The sequence below is a fragment of the Bidens hawaiensis genome, unplaced genomic scaffold (genome assembly GCF_021521415.1).
Source record: "Bidens hawaiensis isolate Kalapana, Puna unplaced genomic scaffold, B.hawaiensis_p1.1 tig00002323_1, whole genome shotgun sequence".
Lineage (NCBI taxonomy): Eukaryota > Viridiplantae > Streptophyta > Magnoliopsida > Asterales > Asteraceae > Bidens > Bidens hawaiensis.
This window is the reverse complement of record NW_027491125.1, coordinates 2,674,155-2,700,136: the sequence shown is the minus strand read 5'-3', so window position 1 is coordinate 2,700,136 and position 25,982 is coordinate 2,674,155.

Genomic DNA, 25,982 nt, shown 5'->3' with positions numbered 1-25,982 from the left:
TCAAAGCATGCCCGAAAATCATAAACTTAGTCAAAAATGACTAAGCTTGGCCGGAAAGGTCATAAATCATCAAACCTTACCCGAAGTAACATATTCAAACATATTCATCTGTTTTGTGCTCAGAAAGGTTATAAAACATCAAACCTTACCCGAACTTACATATTCAGCCAATTAAAGGCAAAAAGCAACACTTTTTGACTTAAACTGTCACACCCGGCCCTGAGCGGCGGAAACAGCCGGGCGCGCGCGAGTGGGGATTGATACTTAAGCACGGGCCATTGCAAACATTCAAAGTAAGATTTTCATTGCGCATGAAAAGTTTAATACAATTACATTACATTGTTTAAAAATTACATAAAAACATCCAAGTATAAAAACTGTTGAAGATTTCCACGCCATATCCCCTTGCGCGGCGGGAACAACCACGCGCATCGAAGGGATAGAACTAAAATCTTCCAAAAAGCTAGTTTTAGATGTTCAGCGTGAGGTGCTCTAAGTGTGACTCCATGCGCTACCTAGTTATCTCCTGAAAGACACGTAAAAACATTTGAATCAGTATAAACTGAGTGAGTTCACAAGTTTTAGTAACTTGATAAATCGTATTGTATCATAATCTTGATACAAATCGTTCTGAAACATAATTCTGATAGCATCATTAAAACACATGCTTGGTAAAACATATTTTGATAAAATCGTTCCGCGAGTTACGCGCGAACATTTCTGGGAACTGTGCTCGTCTGTGTAAGTGGCGCTGCCGCTACGAGCTAAAATAAGGTAATACCGTCCCGCGGTTTACGCGCGGACACTTCTGGAAAACTGTGCTCGTCTGTGTAAGTGGCGCTGCCACTACGAGCGAATAATGCTGTAATACCGTCCCGCGGGTTACGCGCGGACGTTGTGCCGGAAAACAAGGCGCTCGTCTGCGTAAGAGGAGCGACCTCTACGAGCGGGCTCAACCCATAGTACTGCCCCATGACCATACTAGGCACTCGTCTGTGTAAGAGGTGCGACCCCTACGAGTGGGCGGATCAAACCAACAGTCCCTACCCTTAGAGTTCCAATGGTAAAGTGATCACTTACTCGAGTTCTAGCGCACATACATCGAAAACCTTAGATAACCGTTTGCATTGCTCATCATGAAGCATAACTTAAACACATAATCGCTTGCATAGCTTGTAAGTATACCATGATAAAACATTATTTAAGTACGTGTCCCTCGCCCCGAAAACAGTTTAAAAATAGTGAAAACAGTGAAAATAGGGGCTGTGAGACTCACCTGTGGTTCTTGTTAAGGGATTAATCGAGATTCGGGTTTTCTTGGTGTTGGCCTCGGAATCGAAGGTCTAGAATACGATTAAATAACAAGAAGTATATATATTAAGATCAAGAAATAGGAGAATATAAGGGTTGGAAAGTAGATCTCAGGGTTATAATCTCGGCTTACCTAGTAACAGGATCGGAAATGAAATTTGCAGTTCTTAAGAGAGAAGTTTGAAGTGTGTTTGGGTGATAATTTGGGTTTCATATTTATAGGCAAACTCAAGGGAACACAATCCCTTGCTTTAGGGGATTGTAATCTTTTCATATCTAGGTATAATGATGATAAAGTATGGAAATTATTATTGTTTATTGTTTATTTAAAAGTGGAGGAGTGGATAAAAGATCTTGATTTGATTTGGACAGGACATGCAGGTCTGGGGTTGGTGAGAATAGGGTGGCTGACAGTTGACTTTTCATGTTACAGTGTGCTTTTTCAGGTACTTTTGTCAGTGTACAGTAAAAAAAAGTGGAAAATCTCTGAAACACGCTACTGTTTCCTTTTGGGCGGGAGTAATCTCCTTATGTCTGGAGAATAGACTAAGTGTTCTGTGCGCATCACTTTGTGCGCATAGCTTTCTGCGTGAAGGACATTTCTTTGCTGCGGGTAGGTGCGTAACCTTCTCGCAGTTAGGGACATTGAGTTTCATTTGTAGATTCTCCAGGTGGTCTTGGTATTTCAACATAGTGATCAGTCATGTTGAAGTCAATTCCATCTTGGAGCTTCAGACAAACTAGCTCTCAATGTTCCGCCATGCGGGGAGGTTAGTTCCCTTCCGCACGCGCATAAACGATTTAGGATGCACCCGCCTTAGCATCATGCGGGATGGTCAACCCTTTAGATAACATAACGTTAAGTTACATGAAAACATAAAGCCAAAACATTCGCGCATGGCGCATATAACATATGCTCACGCTGGTTCTTAACATGGTGCGCTCGCGCAGGGCGCACATAATATGCCCGCGCTGACTAACATGGCGCGCTCGCGCAGGGCGCACATAACAAATGCACGCGCTGATTCTAATATGGCGCGCTCGCGCAGGGCGAACATAACAAATGCCCGCGCTGATTCTAATATGGTGCGCTCGCGCAGGGCGCATATAACAAAATTACCTAATATTTAGGTTGATTGCTTGGTTTAAGGGATTGGGAATTTACCGGGTGTCACATTCTCCCCTCGTTAAACGAATTTCGTCCCGAAATTTAGGAGACGTTGCTGGCAGAAGCCATGTTCTGAAAGAGGTGTGGGTATTTCTGGCGCATTTGATCTTCTCTTTCCCAAGTGAATTCAGGCCCACGCCTCGAGTTCCATTGAACCTTTACTAACTTGATTCTGCTTCTGCGTAACTTTTGTTCTTTCCAATCGGTTACTGCTATAGGTTCTTCTACGAAGTGCAGCTGTTTGTCGATGTGAATCTCTTCTAACGGCAAAATCAACGTTTCGTCAGATAAGCACTTTTTGAGGTTGGACACATGAAACGTATCATGAACTCCACTGAGTTCGGCGGGTAAACGGAGTTTATAAGCAACCGGACCGATCCTTTCCAGGATCTCAAATGGTCCAATGTAGCGCGGATTCAACTTTCCTCGCTTGCCGAAACGGGGGACTCCTTTCCATGGAGAGACTTTCAAAAGTACTTTATCCCCTACTTGAAATTCCAACGGTTTCCTTCACACATCTGCGTAGCTCTTCTGTCTGTCGCGCGCTGTCTTAAGGCGATCCCGTATCTGAAAAATCTTGTCTGTTGTTTCTTGGATCAATTCTGGACCAGTCATTTGCTTGTCACCCACTTCAGCCCAGCACAGTGGGGATCTACACTTGCGCCCATACAAAGCTTCGAACGGCGCAGCCTTGATGCTTGTGTGATAGCTGTTGTTGTAAGAAAATTCAACCAATGGGAGATGAGTATCCCAGCTACCTTCGAAATCGATCGCGCACGCGCGCAGCATATCTTCCAACGTCTGAATTGTTCGCTCGCTTTGCCCATCCGTTTGAGGATGATAAGCTGTACTCATATCAAGGCGAGTACCTAGAGCTCCTTGTAACGATCTCCAAAACCTTGATGTGAACCGACTATCTCTATCAGAAATGATGGACACTGGGACTCCATGTTTTGAAACTACTTCTCGAATATACAATCGGGCTAACTTCTCCATCTTATCGGTTTCCTTGATCGGCAGGAAGTGCGCTGACTTAGTTAGCCGATCTACAATAACCCAGATCGTGTCGTAACCCCCAGGTGTCCTTGGCAATTTGGTGATGAAGTCCATAGAGATTTGTTCCCACTTCCACATGGGAATTTCTGGCTGTTGAAGCAACCCTGATGGTTTCTGGTATTCAGCCTTCACCTTCGAACATGTCAGGCACTTACTGACATACGTCGCGATGGCGCCTTTAAGATTGGGCCACCAATACAGCGTTTTAACATCTTGGTACATCTTGTCTGCGCCAGGATGTACGGAATACCGCGTCCTGTGAGCTTCGTTTAATACTTGCTCGCGCAATCCTCCCTTGAGAGGGACCCATATGCGGTTAGCAAAATACCGAGTGCCGTTCTCTTTGAGCTCCAAATCCTTAATCATACCCCCAAGGGATTCGTTTTTAACAAACTCCGGTTTCAAGGCTTCTTGCTGAGCGTCTCGGATGCGAGTAGAGAGATCTGCGTGTATGGTCAACCTTAGAGCCTTGACTCGTAGCGTTTTTATTCGCTCCTTCCTACTTAGCGCGTCTGCTACCACATTCGCCTTTCCAGGGTGGTACTTAATTTCACAATCATAATCATTCAACAACTCCACCCATCTTCGTTGCCTCATGTTTAAATCCTTTTGATCAAATATATGTTGAAGACTCTTGTGATCCGTAAAGATTATACACTTTGTACCATAGAGGTAATGGCGCCAAATCTTTAGCGCGAAGACAACCGCTCCAAGTTCTAAATCATGCGTTGTGTAGTTCTTTTCATTGGTCTTGAGTTGGCGCGAGGCATACGCTATGACTTTGTCTCGCTGGATAAGGACACATCCGAGTCCCTGATGTGAAGCGTCGCAGTAAACAACAATGTCATCCGTCCCCTCGGGCAGAGACAAAATTGGCGCACTACATAACTTCTGTTTCAACATTTGAAAGGCTGCTTCTTGACTTTCGCCCCAAACAAACTTCTTGTCTTTCTGAGTTAGCGCGGTCAGAGGTAGAGCTATCTTGGAGAAGTTCTCAATGAAGCGTCGATAGTAGCCAGTTAGTCCTAGGAATTGCCTCACCTCAGTTGGGGTTTTTGGCGCTTCCCAGTTTTCGATGGCCTTGACTTTGGAAGGATCAACGTGTATTCCTTTCTCGTTTACAACGTGACCGAGAAAGTGAACTTCTCTAAGCCAAAACTCGCACTTGGAAAACTTCGCATACAACTTTTCTTTCCTCAACAATTCCAAAATCAATCTCAAGTGTTGCTCATGCTCGGCCTTGGTCCGAGAGTAAATCAGAATATCATCTATGAACACAATCACAAACTTGTCCAAGTATGGTTTGCACACGCGGTTCATCAGATCCATGAACACAGCCGGCACATTAGTTAGCCCAAAAGGCATCACTAAGAACTCATAATGGCCGTATCTAGTTCGGAAGGCTGTTTTCGGCACATCTTCCTCATGGACCCTAAGTTGGTGGTATCCTGACCGTAGATCTATCTTCGAATAATAACTGGATCCCTGCAACTGGTCAAATAAGTCGTCAATCCTCGGTAAGGGGTACCGATTCTTGACTGTCAGCTTGTTCAGCTCCCTGTAGTCAATACACATTCTGAACGAACCATCCTTCTTCTTAACAAACAGTACTGGAGCTCCCCAAGGTGAAAAGCTTGGGCGTATGAAACCCTTATCCAATAGTTCCTGTAACTGATTGGATAGCTCTTGCATCTCAGATGGAGCTAATCGATAAGGCGCTCGAGCTACTGGCGCAGCTCCTGGGACTAAATCAATACGAAACTCTACTTGTCGCGGCGGCGGCAATCCGGGCAAATCTTCAGGAAAAACTTCTGGAAATTCGCGCACTACTGGTAAGTCTTCAATTCTTCGCTCATCTCCTTTCTTTTCTACGACATGCGCCAGGAAGGCGTAGCACCCTTTCCTTAGGCACTTACGCGCCTTTAGGCACGAAATCAGTTTCGTCGCAACTCCCCTTCTTTCCCCTTGAATTACTAAGGTTTCTTCGTTCAACAGTGGGATCCGAACCTGCTTCTCATGGCAAATAACTTCCGCGCGGTTCTCGACTAACCAATCCATACCTACCACAATGTCAAAACTTCCCAAGTCTATTGGCAACAAGTTAATATTGAACCCGTGACCTCCCATGACTATAACACATTGTTCAGTTCTTTCGTTCGCGCATAACTGCCTACCATTGGCTAGTTCTATAGTATAAGGCGTATCTAGCCTACTGGTTGCTAAGCCTAGGGAGTTTTTAAACTCAGCAGATATAAAACTCAGGTCAGCGCCAGTATCAAATAAGACAGATGCAAAATGGCCGTTAAGCAAAAACGTACCGGTTACCACATTCGGCTCTTCTTTAGCTTCACCCGCGCCGATCACAAAAGCTCTCCCGCGAGCTTGGTTTCCCCTTTGCGGGCAATCCCGACTGAAGTGCCCTGGCTTTCCGCATGCGTAGCAGTAGTCATTGGCTCCAGCTTCTTTAGCACGGCAATTCACCGTCTTGTGCCCTGGCCTGTTACATTTGGCGCACGTGACGCTCGCGCATTCACCTTCGTGGTGAAACTTGCATTTGTTGCACCATGGGTAAGGGCCACTGTATCCCTTTCGTGGTGGCTCCGCGGCCTGAATCGCGTAAACCCTTGCGCTTTCCTGCTTCTTGAACGGTGGCTGCTTGGAGTCGGACCCTCGGTGGTGCGAGTTCCATTTCCTCTTGGAGTCAGAGGTTCGCTGCTCGCTTCCACGCGTAGTCAACATACCCGCATGGACCGTATCCCTTGTAAGGGTGATGGCCCGCGCTAGCGCCTCATCAAAGGTTGGAGGCGCTGCGGCGTTGAGCGGAACCCTAACAACAGGAGGTAACCCAAAAATATACCTCTCGATCTTCTTTTCCTCCGTGTTTGCCATGTCTGGCACCAACTGGCAAAGCTCGTTGAACCGGTTGTTGTAGGCGTCGATATCCGTTCCTACCATGGTGTGGTTCCAGAATTCCTGCTGCAGACTCTGGATTTCTGCGCGAGAGCAGAACTTTCTCATCATCATTTCCTTCAGTTCCTCCCAGGTCTTGTGAAGAGCAACTTCTCGCCCCAATGTTTTCGTTTGAAGCTTCCACCAAGACGAAGCTGCCTCTTGGAACATGCAGGTCGCGTAAAGGACCTTCTGGTTCTCACTACATCCGCTAATGGAGAGAACTGTCTCCATCTTGTCAATCCAGTTGTAGAGCCCAATGGCCCCTTCGGTACCCTTGAATGGCCAAGGCCTACAGGCCATGAATGTCTTATAGGAGCATCCTTTGTCCAAGGTTCCTGATTCGGGTTCTGGGGTCTCGTTCTGACGACCCTGACTTGATTCGGCCTTGCTGGCCTCATGCGTCGCAATCGCCTGCGCGATTATTTCCGCGAGTTCCTCGGGTGTCATGGTAATTCCCTTGGCTCTAGTTGGAGGCATTCTCGCTTTAAAAGAGAATGAAAATATATCAAACTTAGCGCATGTACTCTGAGCACATAATGTTCTTTATCTTTATTCACTAGACACTGTGTGACCCGTGTTCCTAAGTGTGTGTATAGTTTCTTTTGAAAATATTTTCTTTGAAAAATATTTCATGCGATTCCCCAACGGTTATAGTCTAGGTTAAAACTTCTTTTCCTAGTTCGCTATAACCAGTGCTCTGATACCAATCTGTCACACCCGGCCCTGAGCGGCGGAAACAGCCGGGCGCGCGCGAGTGGGGATTGATACTTAAGCACGGGCCATTGCAAACATTCAAAGTAAGATTTTCATTGCGCATGAAAAGTTTAATACAATTACATTACATTGTTTAAAAATTACATAAAAACATCCAAGTATAAAAACTGTTGAAGATTTCCACGCCATATCCCCTTGCGCGGCGGGAACAACCACGCGCATCGAAGGGATAGAACTAAAATCTTCCAAAAAGCTAGTTTTAGATGTTCAGCGTGAGGTGCTCTAAGTGTGACTCCATGCGCTACCTAGTTATCTCCTGAAAGACACGTAAAAACATTTGAATCAGTATAAACTGAGTGAGTTCACAAGTTTTAGTAACTTGATAAATCGTATTGTATCATAATCTTGATACAAATCGTTCTGAAACATAATTCTGATAGCATCATTAAAACACATGCTTGGTAAAACATATTCTGATAAAATCGTTCCGCGAGTTACGCGCGAACATTTCAGGGAACTGTGCTCGTCTGTGTAAGTGGCGCTGCCGCTACGAGCTAAAATAAGGTAATACCGTCCCGCGGTTTACGCGCGGACACTTCTGGAAAACTGTGCTCGTCTGTGTAAGTGGCGCTGCCACTACGAGCGAATAATGCTGTAATACCGTCCCGCGGGTTACGCGCGGACGTTGTGCCGGAAAACAAGGCGCTCGTCTGCGTAAGAGGAGCGACCTCTACGAGCGGGCTCAACCCATAGTACTGCCCCATGACCATACTAGGCACTCGTCTGTGTAAGAGGTGCGACCCCTACGAGTGGGCGGATCAAACCAGCAGTCCCTACCCTTAGAGTTCCAATGGTAAAGTGATCACTTACTCGAGTTCTAGCGCACATACATCGAAAACCTTAGATAACCGTTTGCATTGCTCATCATGAAGCATAACTTAAACACATAATCGCTTGCATAGCTTGTAAGTATACCATGATAAAACATTATTTAAGTACGTGTCCCTCGCCCCGAAAACAGTTTAAAAATAGTGAAAACAGTGAAAATAGGGGCTGTGAGACTCACCTGTGGTTCTTGTTAAGGGATTAATCGAGATTCGGGTTTTCTTGGTGTTGGCCTCGGAATCGAAGGTCTAGAATACGATTAAATAACAAGAAGTATATATATTAAGATCAAGAAATAGGAGAATATAAGGGTTGGAAAGTAGATCTCAGGTTTATAATCTCGGCTTACCTAGTAACAGGATCGGAAATGAAATTTGCAGTTCTTAAGAGAGAAGTTTGAAGTGTGTTTGGGTGATAATTTGGGTTTCATATTTATAGGCAAACTAAAGGGAACACAATCCCTTACTTTAGGGGATTGTAATCTTTTCATATCTAGGTATAATGATGATAAAGTATGGAAATTATTATTGTTTATTGTTTATTTAAAAGTGGAGGAGTGGATAAAAGATCTTGATTTGATTTGGACAGGACATGCAGGTCTGGGGTTGGTGAGAATAGGGTGGCTGACAGTTGACTTTTCATGTTACAGTGTGCTTTTTCAGGTACTTTTGTCAGTGTACAGTAAAAAAAAGTGGAAAATCTTTGAAACACGCTACTGTTTCTTTTTGGGCGGGAGTAATCTCCTTATGTCTGGAGAATAGACTAAGTGTTCTGTGCGCATCACTTTGTGCGCATAGCTTTCTGCGTGAAGGACATTTCTTTGCTGCGGGTAGGTGCGTAACCTTCTCGCAGTTAGGGACATTGAGTTTCATTTGTAGATTCTCCAGGTGGTCTTGGTATTTCAACATAGTGATCAGTCATGTTGAAGTCAATTCCATCTTGGAGCTTCAGACAAACTAGCTCTCAATGTTCCGCCATGCGGGGAGGTTAGTTCCCTTCCGCACGCGCATAAACGATTTAGGATGCACCCGCCTTAGCATCATGCTGGATGGTCAACCCTTTAGATAACATAACGTTAAGTTACATGAAAACATAAAGCCAAAACATTCGCGCATGGCGCATATAACATATGCTCACGCTGGTTCTTAACATGGTGCGCTCGCGCAGGGCGCACATAATATGCCCGCGCTGACTAACATGGCGCGCTCGCGCAGGGCGCACATAACAAATGCACGCGCTGATTCTAATATGGCGCGCTCGCGCAGGGCGAACATAACAAATGCCCGCGCTGATTCTAATATGGCGCGCTCGCGCAGGGCGCATATAACAAAATTACCTAATATTTAGGTTGATTGCTTGGTTTAAGGGATTGGGAATTTACCGGGTGTCACATAAACCACTTGTCAAAATATATTTTTCATTAAAGATCATAGTTTAAGAGCAAATGGTGCATTTAGAGATCAAATTTCATTTATATTTCTCTTCAAAACAGTTTCTTCCATTTTCTGAAAAGATCTCAAGAATAATGGGATCATATTGACTAAGTAGCTTTCTCAATACTTCATTCTCAGCATTATTATGACAACTTAGATAGGTTAACAGCAGGTATAAACTCAACATGAATTTCATCTCTTTGGTGATATGATTAAGGTTCATTTAGTAGCCTAATGCATTAATGGTCAACACTGTGCTATGATGCCACATATTTCTTCTCAAAGCTTATTTGGCTTTCCCCATATCACCCCAATTTGACTCCAACCTCCTGTATTTGGTCAAAAATTATTTTTGTATGACAGAACTTATTGTATTTTTGTATTTTTTGAGATTCAAACATAAATAGAGGTTGAACGTTGGACTTATAGTTAAATAACATGCCTTTAATTCAAGATGAGACTGATTTTGTCAACATCTTTGTAGTTCTTAGTTATAACCCTCTTGTTTGATAAAATATTTAAAACACTTATCAACTTTTGTTTGATTTATTCATACTTCCCCTTTTTTTGATATTTTCTCAAATTTTCATAAAGTATGTTTTTTGCAATATTTGAAGATGTTTCATTTTTGGTTGACCAAATAACAACATGCTTGTGTATGACTGGGTAATCACTTTTCTGCCTATCATTTGGAGAGATTTATCTTGAGATATGCAAAGACAACTATGTATCTCCACATAAAGATCAGCATGTTCATTATGTTTATATCACCTTAGATTTTACATCATCATGGGAAAGCAACCATACATGTTAATGACTATACTAAGGTCTTTTTAGCCTATTAATTCCAAATGATCAGCTAAGTAGTCAATGTACTATCATTTCCCAAATAAACACAGTTTAATATTCAATCACCCCAATATCTCTTCATTGTCAGGTTAATGGTTATCCTGTTTGACCACAAGTGGTTAACAGGACCAAACATACATGTGAATATATGTCCTTTCAAAGTCAAAGCTATTGATATAGTTTTAAGTGAAGGAATAAGAAACAAGTCATAATAGCCCCAAATGCATTCAGTTTTTCAAGTCAATGGCTATCATTTGAATCTGTAGAGATTTAGGACCAAACATACACAAGTGCATGTCCTTCCAACTGGGCAAATGACATAATTTTCAGCAAAAACAACTTCTTGAGACTTCTCATTAAAAATTCTTCTTTTAAGCTTTTTTTTAAAGCTTGAACTGAATAATCTTATCATATCTCATCACCATTAACAACATGCTCATGTTTTGATCAAAATAGAGTATTTATGTAAAATTCATTGGAAAATCTTCATTTCATCATTTAATTTTGACATAAAACACATTTTGACACAAACACTTGTAACATATTCAAATCTTAATCAAACAAGAAATCGAACATATTCAAGCAATAAAGCAATGATATCAGATAAGCTTACATCAACAAGTAATTCATAACAAGAACACTTATCCTGACATCACAAATGCACATTAACTGATAAACATGCAAACATATAAATCCATTCAATCATGTCAAATTTTTCACACATAATCAGTCAAAGCACATAACAGTTAACATATTTAGTAACATTCTCAAGTAACATAATCAAGAATATTCACTAAATATTCAATATGTGTAATCTCTAACAACATAATCAGTTAACACAGAGAGATACACAGCTAGGCACACATCCTTAATTAGATTTCATCAGAGTTGATCATTCCCAGGGCTTTTAGAAGAAAGTTATACCTGGTTCAATCAGGTGGTTTGGTGAATAGGTCAGCCAAATTGTCATTTGTATCAACTATTTGCATTTTAATCAAACTTTTTCACTACAGTCTCTGATTAAGTGATGTCTGAATTCAATGTGCTTAGTTTTAGAATGTTGAACTGTATTCTTAACAGTAAAATACGCAGCAGTATTGTCAACATATTCAGAAAATTCAAACCATAGTCCAGCATCTAATTTTGAATCCATAGAACTTGTGCACAGCAGGCAGATGCAGCAACATATTCAGCTTCAGTAGTAGAGATTGAGACCGTAGTCTGCTTTTTGCATTGCCATGACACTAGCCTTTCACCCAAAAATTGACATCCTCCTGAGGTTGACTTTCTGCTCATGTTATATCTATCATAATCACTGTCTGTATATGCAATAAGATCAAAAGCTTGGTTCTTTGGATACCAAATCCCTAAGTCTGGTTTTCCCTTCAGATATCTGAATATTCTTTTAACAGCATTCATGTGGGAGACTTTAGGACTTGACTGGAATCTTGCACACACACAAATGGCAAACATGATATCTGGCCTTGTTGCAGTCAGATACATCAGAGATCCAATTTTGGCCCTATATTCATGTTCATCTACAGGCTCCCCCTTTTCATCTGCAATCATCTTTTCTTTGGTGTCCATTGGAGTTGAAGCGGTCTTGTACTCATGATAGTTGAACTTGTTCAAGATGTCCTGCACATATTTGTTTTGGTGAATGAAGATCCATTCAACTTTCTGTTGAACTTGCAATCCCAGAAAGAAGTTCATTTCTCCCATAGAACCCATGCTGTATTTGGACTTCATTACCCCTTCAAACTCCATGCAAAATTGTTCATTTGTAGATCCAAAGATGATGTCATCTACATACACTTGTAACAGAAGCAAGTCTGATCCCTTTCTTTTGTAGAAGAGTGTCTTGTCAATGGCTCCTCTTTTGAACCCATTTTCAAGAAGATGATTTGACAGCTCATCATACCATGCTCTAGGAGCCTGATGCAATCCATAAAGGCCTTTGTTTAGATTATACACCCTGTTTGGATACATTGGATCCTCAAAACCTGGAGGTTGAGCTACACACACCTCTTCATCAATCTTTCCATTTAGAAATGCAGACTTAACATCAAGCTGGAACACTTTAATGTTCTTTGAGGCAGCATATGCAAGAAAAATCCTGATAGCTTCAAGTCTTGCAACAGGAGCAAAGACTTCCTCAAAGTCTATTCTTTCTTCTAGAAGACATCCCAGTGCTACAAGTCTAGCTTTGTTCTTAATCACCAAACCCCTTTCATCCCTTTTGTTTCTAAAAACCCACTTGGTTCCTATTGCATATCTGTCAAATGACATATCAACAAGATCCCACACATGTAGGTCTCTAAACTGTGCCAATTCCTCTTGCATTGCTTCCACCCAACTATTATCTTTTAATGCTTGAGCAATATTCTTTGGCTCTATTTGAGATAGGAAGTAAGAGTAAAGACAGATGTTTGGAATATCAGAATGACTTCTTGTAACTCTTTCATGTATATTTCCAATGATGTTTTCAGAAGGATGATTCTTTTCAACATAAGGAGTTTGAACAATCAAATCTGCAGTCACATTCGTATCCAGATTTGACTCATTGAGATCTGGTTCTTCAATGATCAAATCAGTTTCTGCATCATGAAATTCTTATGCTTCATCATTATGTTGTCCTGAAGTAGATGTACCATTGTTTTCTAAGTTCAATCTTTGAAATAGGTCTTGAAATCATTCTGTAGTGACGGTTTCTTCTTCACTAGTATGGTTGCTTGAGTCACCCTCATTTTGAACTTGATCATTCTATACATCTTGATTGTCTTGAACGTTCTTAGCATGATCATGTTCATTAATGTCACATGAGGAATTCTTCATAAAAGTATACTCCTTTTCTTTTCTAGCAACCTTCTTCCATAATTCTTCCAAGTCCAATGATTTCTTCTTTTTCTCTTCTATTTCACTGGTTTTGTAGAAAGATTCAACAAAGTCTTCAGGATAAATCTTAAATGACCTTATCAATTTCTCATGATCAAACAGCCATGCTGCACCATCAACTGTATTGAATTGATTCTCATTAAAGATGATGTCAGATGATTCTATAACACTAAAGTGGTCTTTCACATAAACTCTGTAAGCTTTTGAGTGTGCAAAATATCCAACAAAGAAACAATCCAGGGACTTTGTTTGAAACTTGTTCAAATAGTCTCTTGTTTTCAGTAGAAAACATTTGCATCAAAAGGGCTTGAAAAACTTAATGTAAGGCTTCCTATTGTGAAATATTTCATATGGAGTGTTATTATGCCTTTTGTTGACAAGTACCCTATTCTGAACATAGCAGGCTGTATTTATGGCTTCAGCCCAAAAAGTGACAGGCAGGTTAGCATCTGCTATCATGGTTCTTGCAGCTTCAATCAAAGATCTGTTTCTTCTTTCTACTACACCATTTTTTTCAGGAGTTCTAGGAGCTGAGAATTGTTGTTGTATTCCTTTTGCTTCACAGATTTCTTGCATAACTCCATTCTTGAACTCAGGCCATTGTCACTTCTCATCATCTTCACTTTCTTATTCAATTTGTTCTCAACCATTGTTACACATCCCTTAATTAACTCTGCAGTCTCATCCTTGGTACTTAGGAAATAAACCCAAGTGTATCTTGAATAGTCATCAATGATCACAAGACAATATATTTTCTTCCCTATACTTGGTACACTTACAGGACCAAAGAGATCCATGTGAAGTAGTTCAAGTACTTGATCAATTGAGTTGATGAGCTTTGGCTTATGAGTAGATTTGTGTTGTTTCCCTTTTGGCATGAATCACAATGATCTTCCAATTTGAACTCTCTTGTAGGTAAGCCTATGACATGCTCACCTTTGACAAGTCCATTCATGTTCTTCAAGTTCACATGACACAGTTTCCTATGCCACAATTTTGACTCATTTTCAGTGGCTTCGGAAACAAAACATGCACCACCTCTTGAAATAGCTTCTTTCATGTTCAATTCATACAAGTTACCATTTCTTGGTGCCATCATCATAATCATTTCAGGTGGGATTACAAACTCAGGTTTTAAGATGAAACAATGAGAATCATCAAAGCTGACCCTGTAACCTTTATCACACATTTGTGATATACTCAGTAGATTGTACTGAAGACCTTCAACATGAAACATATTATCAAATGAAACCTTTCCTTTTGACAAGATCCCCTTTCCTACAATCTTTCCTCCATTGTCATCACTCCCAAAAGCTACAGGACCTTCATACTTTTCTTCATAATTGACAAGAGATCTCTTGCCACAAGTCATGTGCCTGGAACAACCACTATCCATGTACCATATGTCATTCAGAGGAGTGGACTGTTCCTGAGATGATGATCCAGCTTCTTTCTCAATTATGGCCAAGAATACCACATTTGCCCTCTTGATATCATCTGCAATGTCTTCTTCATGATTGCTCCAATCAAAGTTACCTTCATGTTGTGTAGTCACTGCCACATTTCCTTGGTTTCTTGGTTTGTTTTGAACTTGGTTTTGGTTTACTGGAACAGTGTTATTTGGAACATTTTGAACTGCTTGAAGGTTTTAATTATTGTTCATTTGAAAACCTTGATTCTGAGGCATTCCCTGATTAAGGTTTTCATTTGAGGCTGAAAGTTGTTGAAATTGGGATTGTAGTTGTTGTTGGGATTAAAGTTTGTTGAAGTTTTGGTTGTTGTTTCTTTGCTGATTTTGTCGGTATTGCTGTTGACCTCTTGGCTGTTGATTCTGGAATTGATTCATCTGATAGTTCCTTGGCATATTGCATTCTCTTGCAAAATGTCCTGGCTGCTGGCAATTGTAGCAGATTGCCTTTGACTTGTCAAATCCAATCCTCTCATTAGGACCAGAGACCAGAGATCTACCCGTTCTATTATACAACCTTTTACTTCTCAAAGCTAACATGCCAGCTTGCCATTTCAAATCCATGTCTTCCAAATCATCTGCATCAATTTGCTCCAAACCATCTTGTACTACACTTGTGTGGATTAAGTTCTTCGCAACAAATGCATTGTATGACTCATTGAACATAGACAGTAAAGCATGTGTATCATTGCTTTGACCATGTCCTGTACCAGTATGAGGAACATTCCCACTTGTCATAGAGGCAGAATCAGTGTCATCAATTAGCTGCACATTGAATCTCTGCTGATTTCCTTGATTACTTGTGCTACCTCCAATGAAGGATTTTGGAGTATCAGCATGGTGTTCAACTGGTTCTTCAATGATAGGAATCTGCTGTTGATTCTTGGTAGATAGATTTTCCATGGGTGCAATCAATGCATTTGTAACATTGAAGCAGGGTCTTTCTTCCTTAATCATTTCATTTTCTATCATCTCTATTTCTACAGCTTGAAGAAAACACACCACATCATCTACTTTTAGCTCATTGAAGTTGTGCTTTGTAAGGATGAACTTGCATGCTGTATACCACTCTTTTGGCATAGAGTTGAGCAGCTTGGTATTAAGGTCAAAATCAGTCAAGACATAGTCTGTGGTTCTGAGTTCATTCACAATTCCCAGAAACCTCTCCAGAATTGATTTCAACCTTTCACCTTCTTTATACTTGAATCTTTCTAACTGCTGCTTCAATCTCTGCTTTTTGATGTTCTTGAGTTCAACATTTCCTTCAAACATCTCAAGAATTGCATCATACATCTCCTTGGCATTGGGATTATGTGCAACCTTGGTGAGTATCTCCCAAGATAGACCTAGCTTCAACATAGCTAAAGCCTTGTCATAAACCTTTCTCATCCTTTCTCTCACAGCTGGAACAACACCTGTGTTAACACCTTCTTCAGCTTCTCCTTGTGGGCCATTCTTGATGGAGTTCCACATATCAACATCGTTGTAGCAAATGGCTGCTTCAAAGAGTACTTTCCACTTGGTAAAGTTTCTTGTCCATATAATCTTGGTATCTTGTTAGTAGACACCTCTTATTCCTCATAACCAGACATTTTGTGAAAATAAAAATCAGCTTCTTTGTAAAAACAGAGTTTCAAAATAATCAGATTTGAAAGCAGATTGCTCAGATCTGATGTGTCTGATGTGATTAGAACAAGAGTTAAATATAAAGATTATAGCTTTAATTGGAATAAGGAAGAGAAAACATCAAATAATTGTAGATCAGGAAGAAAAAAATGAAGAACAGAGCTGCTGACATCACAAATCAATGAAGCAGTGGTCTGCTTACGTCATTCTTCTTCAAATATTCAATCAACAACAATCTTTCCAAAATAGCAGCAACTAGCTCTATTACCACTTGTCAGGTCCCTCGATTTCAGTTGGATTTTACTTAATCATGTTATAACTCACACAGATTAATGTGCCGACAAGAGAGTTAATGACGGGTTGCTATATTTAGAAAGATTAATGTTTGTCAAAGGTGGAATCTATAACAAACATGATAGTTGCAATTAATAATCAGAGATAGAAAGCACACACATGATTCACTCAAAAGATTTCCATCTATATAATTTTCATCATACAAAGTGGATAATCGATTTAGGGTTTTAGGAATCCTAGGACAGCCGTCACACAATATTCTCTCTCAATAAATGTGTCTGTCTATCCTTATCCGTGTGAATCTCGCCCTTTTTGGCGGCGTGCCCTAAATATTCTATTTATAGGTCTGCCATCCTAGGACAGCTGTCATTCCTTCTAGAAACCCTAAATACAATCATACATATTTTAATTACATATTCAAAATAAACTAAGTGTAAAACTAGTCTTCCGGATAGGCTCTGCAGTAATCTTTTCTTTCCGAGTATGCTGTGTACTCTGCCATCCTTCAGGTCTTGGTAACATAGAAGTGTGCCCGAGATCAGTTTCCGGGTAGACTTTACTTGAAGAGTATTTTACCAAGTAAAATACTCACCGGGTAGACTTCAGTCTTCTTGACTTCGCTAGACTTTGCCCGACAAACCCTTACGAGAAACCTTGTTCTTCAATGATCCATTTCAACTCATTGCTATTAAATAACTTATTAGCAAAGTGTACTCGGGAGTATAATACCTTGCTTGAGTTGAACCTTGCCCGATGTTACTTAGAGATATTCCATTTACATCAAGCCTACTTGGACCATATTTATTAATGAATACCTTGCCCGATCTTCCAATCACTTGGCTTCCTGGACTTGGTTAACCAAACCTTACTCGGAAGAGTAATATACTTGGCACTGAATAACAGACTTGCTTGATAAAGTGAACCTTGCTCGGATTTACTTAAACTAGTGAACCTTGAGCGGCACCGCACTAATTTGCAAACCATGCTCGGATATCCGCTAAAGAAGACTACTTGAAGTAAACCTTGCCCGATAGACAAAATATCGTACCCGGCTAAGTAAAAGCTTGCTCGGATGTCTAAGGTTTTCCCGGATCCATACTTAGCGAATTCTGAGGAGGCTGAGAAGATTCCAATCTTCCATGTACATCATTTTAGTCAAATCTTTGACTTAACAATCTCCCACTTAGGTCAATTGTTTGACTCAACATCTTGTCTTATAAAACATTCATAGTCATTTAAAACAAAACATAGTCTTTAAAACATCACAACATTTCTTCGAGATGCCAGTATCGTCGATTCCATGCCATGTTTCATCAATCACGAGAGCTGCCTTAACCTATTTTCTTGTGTGCATACTAGAAGTCAGCCACGCAGAGTGAGTTCTAGTTAATCACATAACTTACTTTACATACACTTGTGCGTGCCCGAAGATACGCATTACATACTTAACCTGTTCATCATCCTTTCCTCTACATTCATAACAAACATGACATTATAAAGAGCATTCGCCCTACATACCTCGGATATTATTAGGGTCCGGTACCCTCCATCCTCGGATATTATTAGGGTCCGGTCACCCTTCATCCTAGGATATTATTAGGATCCGGTCACCCTTCATCCTCGGATATTATTAGGATCTGGTACCCTCCATCCTCGGATATTATTAGGGTACGGTACCCTCCATCCTCATATATTATTAGGGTCCGGCCACCCTTTTCTTCCATACCTCCATATCATACTTTTCTATATACATAATTGTAAGTTTCATACATACATACATCATTCATTCTTCATCTACAACATATATATATATATATATATATATATATATATATATATATATATATATATATAATCAAACCATTACCTGACAGTGCATGCAATATCCGAAGATCGTTCACGTACTGACAAGAAATCATTCATACATTTCACATAATACATATATGGCATACACTTATCACTTAGGATAAGCTATTTCGTTAATCTTTCCTAGCGAATCAGCTGACGAATTGCCTCTAGTTCGTTAATCCTTCGTTAATCCTTCGTTAATGAATTAGGGTTAGGTCAGAGTCAGAGAATGTCAGAACATTCTCTGACATCTCTTAACCTCGTACCACTTTTCCGGCGCCACCATTGCCGAAAAATCGGGATTTCACCGGAAAAACGTGTTTTGACACGTTTTTCGCCCCGTTCAATCCAGATCTGAGCTAGGGTGATCCCTAAGCTCATATTAGGTTCGGTTTATACCCGATTTCTTCCGGATCTCGTGACTTAAACGGTTTAACCGATGTCGGCTCGTCGTTTCGCGACCATATCTAATGGGTTTAAGTTCATACAACATCATACTATCATTAACTCGGGTCGGTGCTCGGTTTCCTTCTTGGTTTTGGTTTAGAGAAAGGAAGAATCTAGAGAGAGCTTAAGTGTGTGTTTTGGTGGTGTATGGAATATGTGTGAATGAAGGATTAAATGGTGATTATAGTTTATAAATTTATGGATCATGGGCTTAAACCCATGGTCTTTCCTTCTTTCATTCATAACCCAAGTCCATAACCCATATCCATTTACCCAACACTAGCCCAACTCATATTCTATTCATCTAAACCGATAACGACCCACTATAAAATAGACGAAATTTATTTTATTATAATAACCAAAAGTAGGATGTTACAGTATCTAGGGTTTATATGCCGAGTAAAGGTAGGCATAATGCCCAAATAAAATAATAATAAAATATTATAAAAAAAGGCTTAAATCTTAAGTCGAGGTAATACCGATACCTCGGTAAATAAAAGAAATATAGAACAATGAAAAGAAAGAAAAAAAAGAAAAGAAATATAAATGTATGTATATATATGTGTGTGTGATTATTCTATGTTATAAATACTATTTAAGTAATAATGGGTATTCATAAATAATAAAAGAAAGAATACGTTTCTTAAAGAAGAAGAAACGTAGGGTTTTATAAATAAACTAAACGTTTATAATATTACTTTTTAACTAAAGGTTTTAAAGTAAAAGAGATTTTGAACTAAAAGTTCATCGAGGTAAAGATTATAAAATAAGACTAAAGGTCTTATGCCGGATTGTATATCCGACTAACAAAATGTTATACACGTACTATAGGTGCGAGATAGCAAAAAGGGAAAGACCCTCGGACGGTGTTTTGAAGCCGATCCCAATCAAAAGGTGAACACACCCAAACTTTTAAACTTGTTTTCGAAAGAGTCAAACAAGTTATGTGAAAAGGGTTTACATGAGACTACGTGTCTCTAAAACATTTATAAACAAGAGTAAAAGCCTATCCCTCAGGCTGTCGTGTACATTTGTCTGGATCCTTACATATGTGGTAGTACGCGGTGTGCGCATCGCACCACACCTTGTCGTAGTACGCTTTCCCGCGGGGAGCACGACCTTGTGTATAGGAATGGTACTTAACTAAGTCGAACGTTGCGGTGTTTGCTGGGGTACTTAGATAGAGACTTGAGTTTGTAAATTGTATTATAAGTTTGTTATTCCTAAGCCAAGATGGGTCGAGGCTTGCGTAACCCTCGAGGGGTAACAAAGTAAAAGAAAATATTTTAGCGTCATCATATTCACCAGCATTGTTGCTAACGTATTTCTCATATTTTGCAGGTGATCAGGATTAAGGCTTGAAGAACGAAGTGCATAAAGAATCCGATGGCTCGGATATTTTGTTAAACTTAAAAATTAATTATTGGTGGTTTTTTTGTATAACTATAAACAAGTAAACTTATATGAGACGTTGTCGCATCTTTTGTGTTGTAAATATTTATAACTTTAAATCCCTATATTTTATAAAATCTTCCGCATTAATCCGCAACTCTGATTTACATACAATTATGGTACCAACTGTTGGTCGCACTCTAGGCCTAAGATGAGTGTGTGACAGGTTGGTGTCAGATACATCGATCTTAGCAAATTAGGTATTACAAGATAATACCTAAGCTTCGATCCAAGTATAGGAAAAATATTTTCTGTTACTTCTTTATTTGAAATAGGGATAAGATAGGTTGGTAACCTTTTCTTTCCCTCCTCATTCTAAACCACCCAACATAGATGTCCTTCAAAGAATTAATGGAAGGTTATTATCGTGAAGCAAAAAGAGCCGGAATCTATTACTCATTTCCAAAAGATAACATGCGCGAGGACTAGTATGAAGCATTCTTCAATCCTGACGTAGAGCATGACCTAACCAAACCCTTTCAATATCCCGGTACAAAACAAAACACACCAAGTCAAACATATCAAGCACCAAGAAACTCTAGCTACCACCGTCAAGGTTACCCGTGTATCAACCATCCGAAGTCCCAACGTATCATCCTTCTGAGGTTCCTACCTACCAACCATCTGAGGTCTCGCCATACTACCCATCTAGTGTTTTGACATACCTACCACCGAATCCTCACCCTTCAAACGCTTTTCTCTCCAACCGACCGATCAAAGAGGAACCTAGATCTCCATCATCAGATTGGATGAAATGCCACTCAGATCAGCAAAGATGGCATACCGGAACATCTACCATGGACTATGCCGATTCACGTCTCAACAAAGAGGGACCATCTCGCAAGCCCAAAATGAGGGTGATGATGTCGTACGAGAATTTTCACATGCCAACGATATCAAAGGAGACTGCCCAATTAATGGAAGAAGAGTACCCAGAGGATGAAGATTCGGAAGAAGAAGAAACGGAAGAGGACCCAGAGGAGGAATACCCCGATAATCTGAATGAGGTTTGAACACCGATGGAAGAACCATTTTCTCTCCAAAACCCAATATATGGTTTTGTTGATCCCTACATGCAATTTATCCAAGAACTCAAAGGCAAAGCATCATCAAGCTTCCCACCGTACCAAGGCAAGATCCCATCAATTGAAGTTCAAGCGAATGAAATCCGAGAGCAAAATGAGGCTGAAGAAGCTTTCTTCAATTACCAATCCGATGTGACTGCATCACCATATCCGGACCCAAAGAACCATTTCGACGTAGTCATGATGGTGTATCGTGATCCGCCACCCCGCAATGGATATCCCAATGACATCCCTCAGTCACAGGATGAGCATCTAGATCGAGCCTTGCATGAAACGAATGAATTAAGAAAGAAGATAGCTGTGGACGGGAAGAAAAAGAAGAAGATATGAGAGACGCTTCTTCGGAAATGCAACAAGTTAACCAAGGTTGTGAAAAAGTTCATAAGAGATTGAAGAGATGATGGTGTAGAATGAGGGGAGTCATGTGTGCGTTTAATGTAATCTGTGTTATATGTAGTAAGGATAGGTGTATATATATATATCAAGTGAATAATATAAATATATAAGAATAAATGTTGTAAAATAAAATATATTTATCATGTTATGATATATATATATATATATATATATTGTGAAATAAATAATAATGTGTGTTTTTAAAGAAGAAATTGTTAAAATTTCAGATAAAAAGAAAAAGTTGATAAATAAAAGAAAAAAATGTCTCAACAAAGCAACAACTTCGAGGATTCTAGAAAAGAAGCCGAGAAAAGAAAAGAAAAAGGGAAAAACCCCGAAAATGAACAAGAAGAAATAATTCCCGAAAAATACATGAATCAAATACTAAAAATGATAAAAGATGCGATTAGAGAAGAGTCCGAGGCTAGATCACAATCTACGCAATCTAAACATTCAAAATCTGTAAACCCTTCTTGAAAATCCGTTAAGTCCCGTCCAAAACCATCCCATGTTGAGGAAAGTGTTCACGAGTCAAATGCCGATGGTGGAATTCGTCAAGAGTTTAAGAGATTAAAAATAAGTGGATGTTCGTTAAAGGATTTCAAGTATTATGGACCGAAGGAATTTCATAGTGACAAAGGAGCAATCACAACCGTGAGGTGGCTTGAAGAAATTGAGTCGATTGTAATAATAAGCAAGTTTTCCAACCAAGAGAAAATTCTATATTTTGCCCTTATGTACAAAGGTGAAGCTTTAGAGTGGTAGAACACGTTGATTCTGAGTAGAGGAAGAGCAGTAATATATAATTTGTCTTGGGATGAATTCAAGGAGATGTTAATGGCGAAGTTCTGTCCGATGCATGAGACCGACCAAATCCAAACAAAATTTCTCAATCATAAAGTTATTGGAACTAATCTTCGCAAGTATAATACAAAATTTCATGAGTATTGTCGCCTGGTTCCCCAGCTGGTTACTCCTGAGTCCAGCAAAGTGACACGTTATATATGGGGATTGCCACGAGAAATTCGCGACATGGTGAGGTCTCACTTGCCACAAACCACCGACTCCGCGATGGAATTGGCTGGTTATTTGATGGGCGGAATGATCCGCAACAAGGAGAAGGACAAGAAAGTCATAACAACGCACGACTCAAGAAGAATGGAAGGAAGCAATAGATTTAAGGGCAAGGGCATGAATCAACAAACTAGGTTCAACTCAAATGCTACTCCATGTTAAACATGTAAAAGATATCACAATGGTCGATGCAATTACGCTCCGTCTTCCACAACTAAAGTTTGTGAATCATGTCATAGACCCGGCCACGCTCCGGCTGATTGTTGGAAGAAAAAGATGACTTGCTATAACTGCAAGGAGCTGGGGCATCTTAGCTTTGAATGCCCTAAAAACAAACCGGCAACTGGTGGTGTGGGAGGTAGTGGTCCAAAGAATGAGCCCAAGAAGGGCAATGCAAGAGTCTTCGTTCTAGACACTAAGAAGGCGGCCGGCATGCCGGAAACCATCACCGGTACGTTCCTAGTTAACAACACATATGCTAGAGTCTTGTTTGATTCGGGTGCCAATTGAAGTTTTATAGATTGTAACTTTTGTAGTCTATTAAACGAACCTTTAATCAAACTTAATAAAACTCTAAGCGTCGAGACCGCTAGTGGTGAAATTGTTAAAGTCTCCGAAGCTCTAGAAAACGGAAGAATCCTATTAGCTGGTTATGTTATGTCTGTTCAATTATTACCTATGACTCTTGCTGGTTTTGATATTGTATTGGGTATGGATTGGTTATCTGACAACCATGCTCGTATCATTTGCAATAACAAGACCGTTGAACTTCGAGCCCCTGATAAACGAACCATTAGAATTGAAGCAGATAAAGACGCTAGCCAAGTTAGCCTAATCTCCATGATAAGGGCTAACAAATGTTTAAATCAAGGAAGCTTAGCATTCATGGCCTACGTCACTAAAGAATCCAAACCCAAATCAAAGACGTTCCTATTGTTTCCGATTTTGCTGATGTCTTTCCCGAAGAACTTCCTGGAATCCCTCCTGATTGTGAAATAGAGTTTAGGATCGATCTTATTCCTGGTACTGATCCGATTGCAAAGGCACCATATCGTCTCGCTCCGACTGAAATGAAAGAATTAAAGAAACAACTCGACGAGCTTCTCGAGAAAGGCTTCATTCGACCGAGTTCCTCGCCATGGGGAGCACCAATATTTTTCGTCAAGAAGAAAGATGGATCAATGCGCATGTGTATCGATTACCGAGCTCTCAACAAAGTCACAATCAAGAATCGTTACCCACTTCCTCGAATCGATGATCTCTTTGACCAAATCCTAGGGGCAAACTTTTTTTCCAAAATAGATCTTCGTTCCGGTTACCATCAACTCAAAGTTCAATCTGAAGATATCCTGAAAACTGCATTCCGAACAAGGTATGGACATTATGAGTTTCCCTCTATGCTGTTTGGACTTACTAATGCTCCAGCTGCGTTCATGGATATGATGAATCGAATTTGTAAGCCTTACTTGGATAAATTTGTTATCGTCTTCACCGATGACATACTCATTTATTCTAAGTCTATGGACGATCATGAAAATCATCTTCGAACCTTGCTTGAAATTCTAAGGACCGAGAAGTTGTACGTCAAATTATCAAAATGCGAATTTTGGCTTCCCGAAGTACAATTCCTTGGTCACATCATCAATGTCAACGGTATTCAAGTAGATCCCGCTAAGATTGAAGCTATCTCTAAGTAGAAGATCTCAAAATCTCCAACCGAGATCCAAAGCTTCTTAGGATTGGCATGCTATTACCGTAGGTTCATTGAAAACTTTTCCCGAATTGTTGTTCCCTTAACTTCTTTGACTCGTAAGAATATCAAGTATGAATGGGGAGCAAAACAACAAGAGGCATTTGATATACTTAAACAAAAACTCACCCATGCACCTATATTGGCCTTGCCATAAGGTACTGAGGATTTTGTAGTCTTTAGTGACACGTCTTATTCCGGTTTGGGATGCGTACTAATGCAACGCAAGAAAGTGATGGCTTATGCATCTCGTCAACTTAAGATGCACGAAAATAACTACACAACTCACGGTCTAGAGTTAGGCGCCACAATCTTTGAATTAAAGATATGGAGGCACTATATTTATGGAGTCAAATTTATCGTGTACACCGATCATAAAAGTTTGAAACACATATTCGAGCAAAAAGAGCTTAACATGCGACAACGACGATGGATGGAAACTCTCAACGACTACGACTGCAAGATTGTTTACCATGAAGGAAAATCCAACGTCGTGGCCGATGCTTTAACTAAGTCATAAGGAGCATGAAAAGCCAAAAAGAGTCTGAGCGTTATGATAGAGCTACAAATAGATCTCATTGAACAAATCAAATCAGCTCAAACTCAAGCGATCAATGAAATCAAGATCTCCGACGAGAAACGTAACGGCACCGTTGACTAGCTAGTCAAAGGTGATGATGGTACCCTATAATGGGAACCCGGATTTGGGTACCAATCGTTGGGGACTTGCGTAAAAAAATTATGAATGAAGCTCGTAAGTCTAAATACATGATGCACCCCGGTAGTGACGAAATGTATCGAAAACCTAAAACCGAACTACTGGTGGAATGGAATGAAAAAGGACATCGCTTCGCATGTGGCGAAATGTTTAACTTGTTTGAAAGTCAAGGCTGAACACCAAAAGCCTTCGGGATTGCTCCAGCATCCCGAACTTCCTGTTTGGAAGTGGGAGTTAATAACTATGGATTTCATTACAAAACCCCCTAAAACTACTCGTCAACGTAATGCTATATGGGTTATCATGGATCGATTAACAAAGTCCGCACATTTTATACCCATCAATGAGTTCTACTCAATGGATAGATTAGCTCGTATCTATGTGAACAACATTGTTGCTTTGCATGGAGTACCGCTATCTATAATTTCTGATTGAGACAGTAATTTTACATCTTATTTATGGAAGAGCTTCCAATAAGCGTTAGGCACCAAGCTAAACCTTAGCACCGCCTATCATCCACAAACCGATGGGCAAAGCGAAAGGACGATTCAAACGTTGGGA